This window comes from Anabrus simplex, chromosome 2 (genome assembly GCF_040414725.1).
Source record: "Anabrus simplex isolate iqAnaSimp1 chromosome 2, ASM4041472v1, whole genome shotgun sequence".
In the NCBI taxonomy this organism is placed as follows: domain Eukaryota; kingdom Metazoa; phylum Arthropoda; class Insecta; order Orthoptera; family Tettigoniidae; genus Anabrus; species Anabrus simplex.
The window spans coordinates 495,054,863-495,071,930 of NC_090266.1; positions in this window are offsets into that span (position 1 = coordinate 495,054,863).

Consider the following 17,068-nt stretch of genomic DNA (forward strand, 5'->3'; position numbering starts at 1 on the left):
ACAATCCAGGCTATAAATCATTTTACTCACGCTGAGTGAAATGGTAGTTTAGGGGAAGGCCAAAAAATTGAATTCTCAAATATTTATATTATTAGTGGTCCTATCGATAAATACAACATAACTAAAGTTATATAGAATTAAATTTCCGCTCATTTATGTCATACATTGTTACCGTACCGGATTTGATAACACAGATATTCATGAAATTGTATTTTTGTTGTCAAGTCTATATCAACGCCGAGCCACGAGAAAATGGGTTAACAGAATTTAATGAAAGTCGGTATGCAGAGTCGGGGAATAAGAAACCACAGTCTAAGTTATAAACAATTTTATTCGCCCTTTATGAAATTGTAGTTTAGGGAAAGGTGCCTAAAATTTAATTTTTAAATACCCATGTTATTTTTCCTAACGAAAAGTGCATAACAAAAGTTATAGAGAATACAATTTCCGACCGTTTATGTTTTATTCAATTTTACCGCACCGACTATGATAAGAGTGGTACTTCAGAGTCGGAAGAAAACTAAATGTGAAGGGCTACAATATTGAAAGCGCATAACATTGATCAACAATAACATTACATTGACCATTGTCTGTGGTAATGTTCTTTTTCTCCTATGCTGCCGCTCAACTCCGATAGATGGGATTACTGCTGCGTACCGAGTATAACAGCCTGACTGAATATTGGCGGGAAATAGCTGGGGAGTTAGAAAACTTTCTTCTTTAGCATGTCATTACTCTGGTTCATACATTTTCTGATACCGTACTGCTGGTACATAACTCACTGGTTCATCATAGTATTGCAGCTGTTCGAGCCCTACTCTGACGCGCTGTTTTGAATGAGTAGTGTGCACTCTGAAGGCAGAAGCTTACTCAGTAGTAGTAGTATGATCTGGTCTAGAATTACAATTTAGGCTCATTCCAAATTATAGCTTCACAATTCACTAAATAACTCAAAATTCAACTCTGGAAAAGAGCCGTTTCTTAAAAAGATCTTCCTCTTCACATTTATTAAAATCTACATTCATTTTATTCAAAATTAGCAGTGAAGAGGGGTTTCTTCCCTGGCTTGGAGGAAAAAATTGCCTCCAAGTCAGACAGATCTTTCCGCCGCCAGTGTAGTGAATTGAGATTTTCCGACTCATCGAGTACTCCTAGGAATCAGATTAGTAAAAGGGCATAGTTTTTGCCCTGGGACTCTTCACTATTCGACCCCCCTCCGAAAAAACTAAGAGTATTCACGGATCACGGCTGTCTGAGGCCTGGTCATTCCAGTGGTGGTGTTGGTGGTGATTAGTGTTTAAAGAGGAAGTACAACTAGGCAACCCTCCTCTACATAACACTAATCAAAGGGAAAACATGGAAGGGACACGACACTTCGAAAAATGACGGTATCGGCCATAGGAGCTGTTATGACATGAAGGTAAGAAAGAAATATTCCCTGACTACTTTTCATTATTTTCCTGCTTTCATAATGAGGTTGTTTCGTAATTCCTTCTTTGTGAAGACACCAGCGACTGTCTCCAGCGGGAAGATCCGGTACAATTCTGGGAGAACACAGCCTGTCGTTCTCTTAATAGAAACGTTTTATATTAGGAGAGGAAGTGATGAATCTGTATGATAGAGTGAGATTGTAATCCATTTTATGTTTCCGGTAGTGCGGCTAATTGAAAATACACATACGAAAACTTGCCCAGCTCTCGATTCGCCAGAATTCGTGCATCACTGAAGCAGATTCAGGGGAGAAAAGGGAAGTGGCGGATGGATTAAATGGAGATTTTTACTAACGACCCTGCTATGTACAGCTAATTATTGCTTATATGATGCTTAGTATAGTGAGTGTGAGTAATGGCAGATATTCGGGGAAATACACTAGCACGATGGGCTCAAAAGGCACTTGAAACGGGCTCTGAGGGAAACAAGAATTAAATGTAGAGTATTACCAGTTCTATGAAGCGGACTAGCATGTTGGGTTCAAAAGGCACTTGAAACGGGCTTTGAGGGAAACAAGAATTAAATGTAGAGCATTACCAGTTATATGAAGCGGGATTATTTAGCCATCATTCTGCCTAATGACTATTTTCAGCCACTACTTTTTACCTCGTACTATAAAGAATCGTTCTTGAGGAATAATTGACCATTTACTACATGCAGGCATAAATTTGCAATTCTCTTTTAAACGTGTCTATATCCTCTTTTAGGTATCATTGTGTTTTCCTGTGTAACATGTTAAAATGGTCCGACCCCGCGGTGTAAGGGGCAACGCGGCCCCAGGTTCGATTCCCGGCCGTATCAGGGGTTTTTAATTTTAAATGATTAATATCCCTGGCCTGGGAACTGGGTGTTTGTTCCGTCCTTAGCGCTCCTTTCCTCACATTCAACACTTTACACTTCCGCAATTCCAATTACACGCAGGTTCGTATCATATGATGCAAGTAGGGGCAAAATATCTCTATAGGTCGACGTCCCAAACAAGTAGCATTTAGAAAGAAAAAACATATTAAAATTATATTTCTGTGCTCATGAAACCATAGTATACTTTATTAAGTGACAATGCATGACAGTTGTTAGACATCCAGGTGGCAATGTTTGCTTACAGCAGTATAATGATTGTACGGAAACAAAATGTGACATGTAAACAAAAAATGTCGTGACAACACAAGAAATTATGTGAAAACGAGGAATTGCATAACCATCGAAACTAAATAATACTTGAAAATAAATGAACCATAAATGTAAGACAGTCGGATTCCCTTCCTGATGTCAATCCTATCCGAAGGGATATATTCACGATTGCGTGTTTCTGTGGGGGCTAGTAGTGCGATATACTGTACGTAAGTGAAGGAGTGTATTGAGATGATCACAAACACCCCGAGTTTTAAAAATTAATGAAACATGTTAAAAATAACCCTGGCCTGGCCGGGAATCGATTTCGGGGACCTATGAACCCAAGGCCGCGGCGCCGGATTTTCACCAATCAAGAAGTGCGAGATAAATAATAAATTATACAATAACAATATTTTGGGTTTCACGTCCTTCTAACTACGATTACAGATTTTGGAAACCCCGAGGGGCTTGAATTTTGTCCAACATGAGTCACTTTTAAATACCGATAAATTCACTGATACGCGGCTGGGTGTTTGAGCACCTTCAGATACAACCGAACTGAGCCAGAATCGTAATCCTCCATCTTCGACTAAAAACCAGTGCTCTTCTATCAAAGCCTCCTCGCCCAGTCATAAAAGATATACATAAATACATGTAAATTATTTTAAGATCCTACCTGGCTGAGTAACTCAGACGGTGGAGCGCTGGCATCCTGTGCTCAAGTTAGCGGGTTCGATTGCGGCTCAATCCATTAGAGTTGAAGATGTAAAATTATGCCGGCTGCATATCAGTGGATTTAGTTGCACGCAAAATGACCAGTGTACCAGCGTTTACAGAAACTGTCAAAGTAGTTATTGAGTCGCAGATTTATTGGCTCGTGAAGGAACTTCTGAGAAACAAAATTCCAAAATAACGATGGCTCTGGCATCCGTAAAACGTAGTTAGTTGGACGGAAGACAAACAGCTGTATTTATTGCTCTATTGTTATATTTAGAGATCTTTTAATATCAGACATTAAATTCTCTAGGTATTGGCAATGAACTCAGCAAAATATAACTCCATGCTATAAAGCACTTAAATACATACTCGAGACCTCTGTATTATGCATAAATTATTCTACGGAGCTTTCCGTATTGCTGATATAACAGATAGCATTATGCTTAAACCACATTCACTCTGTCTGTTGATGTTGGAGGAGCTTCCCGTTAGCATGACAACTTCACCTTTTTTTTTCATGGCTGTATTCAGTGACTCTTATGTCATAAAACTCCTCAGTTAACCTACAAAGGCCGAGTGAACCCTATTCCGGCTCTCAAAATGAAAATTAAAATCCTGGGATGGACCAGGAGTCGAATCAGGACATCAGGATAAGAAGCAAAAGCTGTACACCTATACCAGCGGCTGCTCGAATTTGGTGTTCATAATTTGATTTCGAGAAATATACCCAGATAACTATAGGCGCTTTCAGAAATATTTTGTGGATGTTGGTCACATTGATATAATTTTATTTACAGGATATAAACTTCATCCTGCCCCATTATATGACTCAAATGCCGGATGGATGTGTGAATTGCTTGGTAAGTTAGACTCAATTATTTGTAAATATTTGTAGATAGCTTAGTCCAATGCTAATGACACAATGCCACATTAATTCTAGTACTGAGTTCATTTCATGTCTAGGCAGCAGCTGTATTGGTAGGTTAATGCCTTTAATGAACTACCTATGCCTCAGGGTTCGGTTTAGTTTACTTTTTGTTAATATTTTTAACTTCTTTGGAGAAGATTGGAAATGCTCCCCGTAAAAAGTACTGTGTCAGTTCTCAATGAGGAAAATGGACCTTAAATTATCGATGTTTGCACACTTAAAACAATAATTGCCATCGATTATAAGATTATCTTGACAACGAAAGTGAATCGTATCTCTCATCTGAGCAGCGTCGGACTTAACTTTTCGTAATGGCAATAAATATGTTTCCATTAGCTAATAAAATAATTCCATATGTCTGTCATTTTCACACCAGGCGGATATTAGTGCTGTTGTTACCTTCACAGTCATACCCCTTTCCCCTCTCACCGTCCCCTGTAAACGTCAGAGTGATGTTAAACTGTCTGCAAGATCACAGGGAAACAAATTCCATTTGAAGCATCACACAGAGAGATTTAAGGATACCGAGGATCTAAAAATAATTTACCATATAATCAGAGTAGAGAGATGCTGTGTAAAGGAGGGGTGACGTTAGATTCACTCCATTTCACCTAAGGAGTTGAATGAACCGAACTGTTTCCTTCAAGTATCTCCTCCTCCATTCACATTCTTCTTAGTCCGAAAGAATTAAATTAAGAACGGTTAATCAGCTTAGCAACGACAATAAGATAAATTGAGACATAAAAATGTCCAGTATGTCGAACACACAAAATTTCAATATCAATTATAACACTATACAAATACCTGTTTAAAAATACGCATTATTATACAAAGAATGACATGTTTCGTTCTACAAGAACACCCTCAGATTCTGTCACATCACTTAAAACTTGCGTATATATGTACTGGCCGCCTCTGTGGTGTAGTGGTTAGCGTGATTAGCTGCCACCCCCGGAGGTCCGGGTTCGATTCCCGGCTCTGCCACGAAATTTGAAAAGTGGTACGAGGGCTGGAACGGGGTCCACTCAGCCTCGGGAGGTCAACTGAGTAGAGGTGGGTTCGATTCCCACCTCAGCCATCCTCGAAGTGGTTTTCCGTGGTTTCCCACTTCACCTCCAGGCGAATGCCGGGATGGTACCTAACTTAAGGCCACGGCCGCTTCCTTCCCTCATCCTTGCCTATCCCTTCCAATCTTCCCATCCCCCTACAAGGCCCCTGTTCGCCATAGCAGGTGAGGCCGCCTGGGCGAGGTACTGGTCATACTCCCCAGTTGTATCCCCCGACCAAGAGTCTGAAGCTCCAGGACACTGCCCTTGAGGCGGTAGAGGTGGGATCCCTCGCTGAGTCCGAGGGAAAAGCCGAACCTGGAGGGTAAACAGATGATGATGATGATGATATATGTACTGTATTGTTTACGTTGTGTAAACTTGTCAATGATAGAGAATTAGGTGATAATATAAACAAGTATTAAAAATAATGATTTTATAATAACTCAGCCTATTAACACAATGAAAAAAATGTTATACTTATCCGGATTGTCGAAGCTTAGTTCGTTGTCACCAAACACTATTGTACGACTGCGCTCAAAAATAGGCTAGTGGATGGTTTTGGGCGAAGCATATTGTTCCACGGAGAGGGGAGGGGAAGCAGGGGAGGGGCGAGTGGAACATGTTTAATCCTTCCTATTGGATTGCGGAGAGCAGGTCAGTTCCTTCTCCATGTTATAATCAGTATACTGTACCGTGGAGAAGGGATGAGGAAGTACGGGCGGAGCGATGTGAATGTTGTGGAACTGTCCTTCATTTACTGGTGAGAGGGGGAGGGTAGAAGGTAATTAACCTTCTTCGTGTTAAAATAAATTTTATGTATTATAGATATATGCAAAGAGCCTCCGTGGCTCAGACGGCAGCGCGTCGGCCTCTCACCGCTGAATACCGTGGTTCAAATCCCGGTTACTCCATGTGAGATTTGTGCTGGACAAAGCGGAGGCGGGACAGGTTTTTCTCCGGGTACTCCGTTTTTCCCTGTCAACTTTCATTCCAACAACACTCTGCATTATCATTTCATAGCATTTATCACTCATTAATATAAATCACCTTGGGAGTGGCGACCCCATTGTAATAACAGTCTATATATGTTTCATTCATTACATCCCTGACCCGGTCAATGACTAGAAAACAGGTTGTAGGTTTTCATTTTCATTTTCAGATATATGCAAGTTAATAATTTTGGATTGACTAAAGTGCGGAATTGAAATGGAGAGTACTATTAGACGTTAATGTTATTGTAAACCATACTCTAAACGCCGTTAAGCGCTAATTTAAAGAGTAAGTGTTGACCAGATGTTATGTAAGTAGAGCGAAGAGAGGAAATTCTTTAAATGCGTATGGTCATTTAGGTTTGTTTCGTTAGTTATTTTTGTCTATCCTTCTTAATGTACTTACCCTCCAGGGTTAGTTCTTCCATCGGATTCAGCGAGGGATCCCACCTCTACCACCTCCAGGGCAGTGTCCTGGAGCTTCAGACTCCGGATCGCGGGATACAACTAGGGAGGATGACCAGTACATCGCCCAGGTGGCCTCACCTGCTATGCTGTACAGGGCCCTGGGTGGGGGATGGGAAGATTGGAAGGGATAGACAAGGAAGCGGCTGTGGTCTTAAGTTAGGTACCATCCCGGCATCTGCATGGAATAGAAGTGGGAAAAACCGGAAATCCATTTCCAGGATGGCTGAGGTGGGAATAGAACCCACCTCTACTCAGTTGACCTCCCGAGGCTGAGTGGACCCCGTTCCAGCCCTCGTACCACATTACAAATTTCGCGGCAGAGCCGGGAATCGAACCCGGGCCTCATACTAACACTTCATCACAGAGGCAGACCCTGTGTTATTTCAAGGCTCACTAAATCACATGTTTGCAGAGGGTCCTTAATATTTGGAGCCGAATTATGCATAGTGGTTCCTCCTTTGCTAGGTGTATGAATCAATTTTCAGTGATGACACACATGTAGGGGAGAGCCTTGTTGACCACGAGGAGAAAATTCAGGTTATTTCCTGTTCATTAAAATTAGATTATAAGGATCGGTTATACGTGTTATTGAGTTTGCCTATCTCCGAGAAAATATGGGGCTGGTGAACCACTCGGTTTATAGGACAAAGAAAGCCTAACTTCCGCACAAGATACAAAGAACACAAAAACGCGATTATATATAATCGGTATTCAACTTTCGGAGAGCACATATACGACAGTTCACACCATTTCACAGACATCAACGAAGACCTTAAAATCTTAATAATAATAATAATGTTATTTGCTTTACGTCCCACTAACTACTTTTACGGTTTTCGGAGACACCTAGGTGCCGGAATTTAGTCCCGCAGGAGTTCTTTTACGTGCCAGTAAATTTACCGACACGAGGCTGACGTATTTGAGCACCTTCAAAAACCACCGGACTGAGCCAGGATCGAACTGGCCAAGTTGGGGTCAGAAGGCCAGCGCCTCAACCATCTGAGCCAATCAGCCCGGCTACCTTAAAATTTTAAACACCTAAAATTAAAGTAAATATTTGAATATTAAGGAAGCAATCGAAATTCACATCGCAAAAAGAACTAACGTTCGCCTCTGTGGTGTAGTAGTTAGTGTGATTAGCTGCCACCCCCGGAGGCCCGGGCTCGGTTCCCGGCTCCGCCACGAAATTTGAAAAGTGGTACGAGGGCTGGAACAGAGTCCACTCAGCCTCGGGAGCATTAGCCCCTGCGCCAGCTCTGTCCTTTTATCACTACTTATGTTCATTCTTCTCATGTGTTTATGTGGTTTTCTCATGAATATCAGCAAGGATAACTTTCATTTCACTCGCCCTTATGAGACTCTTATCGGTCATTTTATACATTCACACAGCCCACATTTTGAGGAACCGTACTGTCATCGGATCTTGTTCATACGCTTGTATGAGGAAGTGTGAATTGGATCCACGCACAAATTATTGGTCGCAATCGTAGTTGTAGTCGTTAGTTCGGTACGTATTTCATTTACTATCGTTAGCAGCGCAATTGGTTATTTGCTGTATTGTACCTGAATTGTCTCCCAGAATAAAATATGGCGCCCGGGTTGGCTCCCAATTTTCTTTCGAATTGGTCATCAAGAAAAGCAATATGAGTCAGAATTGGCTCCTAAGTTACATCCGAACTGCATCAATATTTCCCTTGCCAATTTAATGGACGTAAAATTTTCTACAATATGTAGATCTGGTTAGAAATCCGATTAAAACTTCAGCCATTAGCTTGGTCCTTTTAAGTTGTTTACTTGTTGTTTGATTCTGTACTGCTTCTTACCGTTGCATAAACTGAACAATCCTTTTTCTTTAATGGGCACTAACATTATTGTGTATAGCTTTTTCATATTTCTGGAAAAATGAAAATCGACAGACAGCGAGAAAATTGCAAGTAATTTGGGAAAGTAAATTATTAGAACACTGCCTCACTCCCAAATATCTAGGAGTAACTCTTGACCGAGCGCTAACCTATAGAACACACTGTCTGAACACAAGAAGGAAAGTATTTACAAGGAACAATATTATCCGGAAATTATCGGGTTCACCCTGGGGGACACATCCTCTCCTCCTAAGAACTGCAGCAATAACCCTCTGTTATTCAGCAGCAGAATACGCCTGCCGTGTCTGGTGTAGATCTAGTCATTCTAATCAAGTGGATGTCGCCTTAAATGAAACCTGCAGACTCATTACAGGATGTTTGAGATCTACACCACTTGATAAATTTTATTGTATAGCAGGTATCCCACCTCCAGATATTCGCCGTGAGTGTGCAACAAAACTGGAGAAATCTAAAGCACTGAACCTGACGACCTATACTTTATATGGGTACCAATCAGCAACCCAACGACTCAAGTCAAGGAAAAACTTTCTCCATACAACTGAAATCCTCACTGAATCACCATCGTACTTCAGAGTGAGTTCGTGGCTTTCCAGATCTAGTCACCTTGCAGGATGGATGACGCCTTCCGAAAGACATCCTTCAGGCCACGAAGAAAGCTGGTCAATATGGAAGACGCTCAACAGGTTGCGTTCAGGAGTTGGAAGAACAAAGACCAACATGAGAAAGTGGGGTTTTGTCTGTGACTCCACTTTATGTGAATGTGGTGAAGAACAACAATGAACCATCTCCTCGTTTGTAACTTGTGTCCAACTACTTGCTCTCTCCAGATTTTGATCGACGCTACCAAGGAAGCATGTGAATTAGCCGCATATTGGTCACACCACATTTAATTAAATTTGTATTGATGTAGGGCTTAATCACATTGTTATCTGCTATCACCAGAAATGATTAATGGTTATAGTACTAGATTTGTTATTGTCCTGATATTATTGTGTTATAATGTATGTTTCTGACACGATTAAATAAATAAATAAAATCGGAGTTCAAATTCCTTACTACGAATATTTTTGCGTATTTTGGTTATCCTCCTTCCATTAGTCAACTGTACATTATGAATGACATTTATTTCACCAAATGGCTATTGTATCTCTGAAAAGGGATACCAGTTGAATGCATGAACCACAATTAGACTTAAACGTCGTATTAGAGTGAATGTGAGTAGCAGTGCAGTTTACATCATCTAATAAACACTGCTTTCCAGGTGTTCTCTACGGCTTTCTAGAGAATAGCCTTTACTGTTACCGATGGATCACACCAGTGGCGAACAACTCCTTATTTTTCCCATCCAACATTCACAGTCGGATTCAGGTCAGCACAAAAAGTGGTCAGTCGGTGAGGTCTAACTTCTGAACGCTCTCCACAAATGATTACAGGTCCTCCCTCGAATTCCTAAACTGTTTAACCCATTTTCTTGTCATTCTCTCTGGAAGAACATAACAATGTCCACACTCGGATGATGGAGAGATATCTCCATAATCAATAATTGCTGTAACCCTTTCCGTTTGGTTGCGATAAAACATAGCTGCAGAATGAAGATATTTGTGTACATATGTTAAAATAATGTTTATAAGTTTCGGCATTATTCACAAACATTAATGTTATTCATATTTACCAATTAATATACTTGAATACACCATATTCCTTCATATTTGGTTAATATTGTGAATAATCGTCGACTGTCGATGGTAGAAAATAATTAATTATCCATGAATGTCGATAACTGACACGTGCAAATGTTAATAATGTACGGCAGGAACCAGTTCGAACTTTTTGAGGAAGAATTCATTACAATAGATTACGTACCAAATGAACCATATGTAAGTGTTAGGGAAATAACTAACTGCATAATTCAAAGTACTATGATAACATGGTGTGTTTGAAAACGACTGGGACTTTTGTAAATATATTTCGAATTTTATAACGTACTGACTAATATGATCAAATCTATATAAATAAAATTGTAGGGGGTCCGCTGTCTGTAATTTCTTTTGTTTTGCCAATTTTTCAGATATTTATCCGTTTTAGGTCAACTCAAGACCGAATCGGTGGTTTTTACGTTTCGTGTCTGTTTGTTTGTCTGTTTGTCTGTCTGTCTGTTTGTCTGTCTGTCTGTTTGTCTGTTCCACCATCACGTCGAAACGGCTGGATAGATCTCAACCAAACTTCATATTTAGAGTATACTCATCCCGGGGAAGGTTTCGATATGCATATCATTTTAAAATCTTTGAATACACGGGGGGTTTATAGGAAAACCAGAATGGTTTTTCCACCATCACGTCGAAACGGCTGGATAGATCTCAACCAAACTTCATATTTAGAGTATACTCATCCCGGGGAAGGTTTTGATATGCATATCATTTTAAAATCTTTGAACAGACGGGGGTTTATAGGAAAACCAGAATGGTTTTTCCACAAACACGTCGAAACGGCTGAATAGATCTCAACCAAACTTCATATTTAGAGTATACTCATACCGGGGAAGGTTTCAATATGCATATCATTTTAAAATCCTTGAATAGACGGGGGTTTATAGGAAAGCCAGAATGGTTTTCCCCCATTTTCTCTTATACTATTGATTTTCTGTAAACTTCGTTTACCGTACGTGAAACGTCTCTTCATTATAAACAACTTTCGTTATGTTCACAATTTACCTTACTCTTCACATGACGGAGAAATTTACAATTTTCCGCTGGTATCATGCTCTGCATTCAGTGACCGACAGACCGACAACGAACCTACAGGTTACCATGGCAACGTCTCTGACTGCATGCCGGCAGGGAAGTAACGTATTGCCATTTTCCTCATCATGCTTTTAAATTCGTGGTTGTTCCTTGGGTAGAAGGCAAGAGAGGCGTCAATCGGCCTATCTGCGGGATATTGGCGGAATATAGTTGGATATTATAACCGCCCTCGAATAGATTAAGTAATAACACCATTAGTCATCTTCTTATTATTTGTTTACCTAGGAATCACTGGACCTAAATTTCTCCTCTGTTACCGCTTTATTATATCCATAACTCACACTAGCATAATTTATTGAGCGGCATTTGATTTTCCAATACATTAACTTGGCATTTACATATTTGTCGTTATCCGACTGTCCTCAGTTATAATCCACTTTCTATTACTTTCAATTTTCTTAACTGCATTATTTTCTTCCTTAATTACGCCGTATGTACGCGAGTGCTACAAACTACTGGATGTATTTCCACCAAGATTCATATTTAGAATACACCTGTCCTTGATAGGTTTTAGGGCAAATATTGTTTCTAAATCCCTGAACTGAGTGGGGGTTTATACGAAACCGAAACAGTGATTTTGCACTTCCACAAAATATACACAACCAACGTTAATTTAAATCTACCTGCCTTGGTAGAAATTAATTTCTAAACCTTTTTTCTCATGTGCATCATTTCGATACGAGGACTAATAAGGGAGACGTCATTAACGGACCGTTTTTCTGTACAAGTCCCATCGGACTTAACTCACGAGCGGGTGCGTGTAAAGCGTATTCCCTACAACTTGAAAACTACTGAAGACATTCGAACCAAAATTTATATTTAGCATCCACCTGTCCAAAGGTAGTTTTTAAACGTAAATAATATTTCATGTTCCGGAATGGACTGGCGGTTTATATGGAACCGATATGGTGATTTTACTCTTCCACAATGTATACAGAACAAGACCAACCTGATTGGAAATCGACCAAACGTGATGGAATTCCACCTCTAAAACTTTTTCTTCATGTGCATTTTTTCGTAAGGAGGATTAATAAGGGAGATATCATGAATGGTCAGTTTTGCAGGTTAAGTCCAGCGGACATAGCCCAAAGGGTGTTTTACATGGAGCAGATTCCTTATGTATATAAATCAAATCGTAACGACTGTGTGCCTCTACACTGACTATTTTGGCGAAATTTTCGTACAGCTTTCCGTTTAAGGGGTAATAATGACCATCTCCATAATTTTTGGTTTAGTTTCCTGAAAGTCCTAATTTTTACCCGCCTCGCCCAAAATCCAGATTGCGGCATAATCTGCCAGAAGAAAAAGAAGATAATTGAAATTTGACAAAATTATACGTTTTACCCTGTAACGAACGGAAAACATCCTAGATCATTAAATTTTTCACTTTTTATCCTCGAAGAATATAGAAATATGCAGGCAATTTTAATGATGGTGCAGACCTTCGGAAATTCCTATCACATAACGGATTGCACAATATTCGTTCAATTTGGAATGATCTACAACCTTGGTCTTATGACTTTTTGCCGTATCTGTATCCCTTTTACGTTTGATTTTTCTCTATTAATCGATGTTAAGTCAATTTGGAATTTTCACATGCATAATTCATACTTTCAGTTACTTATATGAAATACAGAATCATCAAACTCTTCACGAAAATTGGCCCACCCAGTAGCCATATGTGAGCCAAATGCTATGTATGTAGCTGTCACATAATTATCCGAAAAGTAATGTAATGTGAGATAATCTTACAAAAACTTTACCCTGTTCCACGTTTCTAACTCAGTCTTACCCAAGAATAGATGACATATGATAGGACCAAGCATTTAGGCCACTAAATCCGGCGTGTCTTATGGTATAATCCTTTGTCGATATGACGTACGTTTAGTAGCAGTTAATCTGTAAATGAAGGTCTTCAATATTTTTAACACGCATATACTTTCGTATGTCGATCTATATATATTCACTGATGTCGATTTGTAGCGATCGAGAAAGGGTGGGTCTGCTATTGTAATCAGTACTCCCAACACCGACTTTGACTGGCAGTAGGAAGGGGTTCCTTCTCCAAATCCTGTGTAACTGTCATTAGTAAGGAAGGCCTACAATTGTAATGAATAGTTCACTTCTCGATTTGACTTGCAGAAGGCAAGTGAGCATGCAGTTTTGTTTAAAACTCCCCTACCCGATTGTGTTTGGCAGTAGGCAAGGGTGCCCGCCATTATAAAGAAATGTCCTCATCTAAAATGTGACCGGCATTAGGTATAGTGGCCTGCTATTTTGATGGAAACTCACCAACTTGGTGTGACTGGCAGTAAGCTGGCTGGCAGTAGGAAAATGGGCCTGGCATTATAATGATAACTGCTCGACTCAATTTCGAGTGATAGTAGGGTAATTGCCTGCCATTATAATAGAAACTCCTCAACTGTAATCTGTCTGGAAGTAGGAAAGGGGGGCTGCCATTTTAACGAAAACTTCCCAAATAGATTCTGTCCGCGTAGTAGGCAATGGGGCCTGCAATTATAATGTAAACTTCCCAACTCGATTTTGAATGCCAGTAGGAAAGTGAGCCTGCCGTTATATCACACATCCGTAACAAACACTTTACATTGGAAACAACGTACTGGGACCTTCCCATGCTCTTTCTCGGACAACGCTAAGAGACATGCAATTTTAAAATAATCTTATTTACTGCATGTACACTATTTACTTCGATATTCGAATACAATGTAGAATACCGTAGCGAAGCACGGGTACATTCGCTAGTTAAAAATATTTGTGTATATTCCAAATTATTTTAGTTGTTTAAATTTTAAGCAAATATATTTATATGTTCCAAGAGTTCGTGAAATTTCAGACTTGATATTTACCATTTAAACATATTTCATGGTATTCAAAGGAAACATATTTTAATGTTAGAGTTGTACTTCTGCAATACTTTCCTTTAACCTGTTAATTGTAACTGAAGATGTTCGTTTATTTTGAAAGTTTAGATGCCTACTACTCCTGTATTTATCATATTAAGGAAAACTTTTTAAACAACTAAGCCCATTTTGAAAATTATGCAATGTGACCGGTAAAATAATAAGTCACCTGTACTTATCAAACTTACAAATAAGATTTCTGAATACCTATCAGCATATCGGAAGCCAAGTGTCCTGAGTCACGTATTATGAATTTTAAAGCAGTGAAAGGACAATATACATCGAACGGAATATAATCTTAGGACAATATCATCCATCTATATTTCGATTCATCTACCTCTTTGGACATAGCGCTTTATACCATTAAATAGAGCTCAAAATCCATATAACAAGACAACAAGGCCAAATGTATTGATGTGCAGATACAATAACCTCGCATTATGTATAGTTGTCAATAAATTAATTAAACGTAACGTACGTAGATAACGTAGAAAATATTATAAATGTATACCAATTCAGTTTAAAAGATGTTGGTATGCCCGTATGCCTGTGTCTCTTATGAATGTAAATGTAATAAATGAAATGAGGTATAAACATATTAGAGATGCCTCAAACATGCAGAGCTAGAATCTGACCAACCTCGACATCTACTACACCTGCTGGTTGATTCAATAAGCAACGTTCGGCATGTAATTTTTACTTGTATTCTAAGTAATGAAGAGGATATATTTATCTCATCATTCACCATCTAGGATAGTTGTAAAAGAGTAAATGAATCTCCATTAGTAAATTCGGAACGGTAAATTCTAGACTGGACTGTACAAGGTCCTATTTTCAATATTCAGCTTTCGTGTAAAATAGTTACAGTAAAATATAGAATTTTAACTATCTTTGTTGGAACATAGCAAAACCCCTGATTCAAAAGGATTTGGTAGTATCCTCGTTAACAACCACAACCCGGAGAGAACATCGGAACATCTGTAAAAAAAAAGGACATACGAAAATTTTCCTCACATTTTAGATACCACAGAACAAAACACAACAAACCTTACAAGTTAAAATCTGAAAATTATGCTATTAATGAATGCAAAACATATCATACACATTTTGTACAGCGAAACAATAACTTGATGTGTATGTGAGGTTTGAAGAATGATGAACGTCGTTCTAATTTTTGTTTTGATATTTATGGAATATTTAAATCCCTATTGCTAAAAATCTTCTCAAAGCTTTCAATAAGTCTTGATTTAGATAAATGTTAATGTAGCAGATTGAATATTTGCAGTTAAACATGATTAGTAGTCGATACCTAACCTCGCGTAAAATGTATTGGATATGTTACAGTTCTATCTTTCATAGACTCCCGTACTCCACGGAGGCTGAAAGTGCCTTCCCTGGGAAGCGTTTCGCAAATAATTCATTATTCTTTTCAAATGACAAACGTATATGCAGTGATAAACATAATCACTTTGTTCTTTGGTATAAACTACACATTGTTCACTGCGTGCGCTGTGTGATTATTTGAGCGCGGTCACCCAAGTCAGCTTTTTCTCTTGCGCACAGACAAGTTACTGAAATAATAATGACCTGCGGAGTGGTTCCATTTTCTCACTGTCCTGAACCCTCAATGTCTCCTCTCTCCCTTTATCCTGCTTCTCAGTAAACTACCTTCGATCCACTTTATTGTACTCAAATTGGGGAGAGAATACAGCCCTTATATATTTTGTTACACTGTTACAGAATCGAAAGTACGACAGTAATCCTCCCTGTCTAAATTCCTCTACAAGTATCTTGCATGACATCTAGCTTTGGTGTCTAACCTAAATATCTTTGGTTTAAATTTTGAATGTGTCAAGAATCGAAACATACCCTATCACAGCATAAAAGCTGCCCAGTTAAGTTGATGACGGATTGCTTCATTCTCCTGTACAGACGTAGGTTTGACTTCTCCTTATGAAGTAAAGCAATTTGGGGACTAGTTGACAAATGTGAGAAGCAACGACAGAAATTAGTATTCCTGTCAGCAAGGGAGGTCGAGCATAGATTTAACTACTTTTTATGCCAAGGATACAACTCCTGGCATCTGTTACTGTCCACTCATTTGTTTTTCTTCTCAATTACTACACTCGCCCAACCCCCACCCTCGGACACCTCTTGCAGTGGATGTAGTAGAAACAGTGGTGAAAACTACTGCATGGAATCGATTAACTCTCCTTTTTATTGGTTTTACGCCACACCGACTCACAAAGAACCTACATGAACGCGAGGTCACAAATGCAGTGTCTACAACGTCAAGTTAGGGTCATTAGAAAGTGTTAGTACTAACAATGGTCACAAGAAAATATTAGGAAAACTGCAGAAAATGAATGTATGGTTGATGCATAGAGCAAGTTCATTGGAATCTATTTGGTATACATCACAAATGGACATTTAGACTTCCACAAAATGTTCAGTGCAAACCTTGAATTTACACCAGGGGCAGTAAATGAAAAATGATACACCACGGTGATCACAAAATTTCGCACTAGCAAGATCAAAAGTGAACTCCTTGGGAGTATTGGATCGTTCGGTACCCACATTCTCAGAATGCATGACGAACTGAAGTGAAGTGCGAATGGTGCGATGTAGGTACGAAAGAAACAAACATCAAGAAGCTATTTTTTTCCAATGGTTGATTTCACAATTGGTTTTACGTCGCACCTACACAG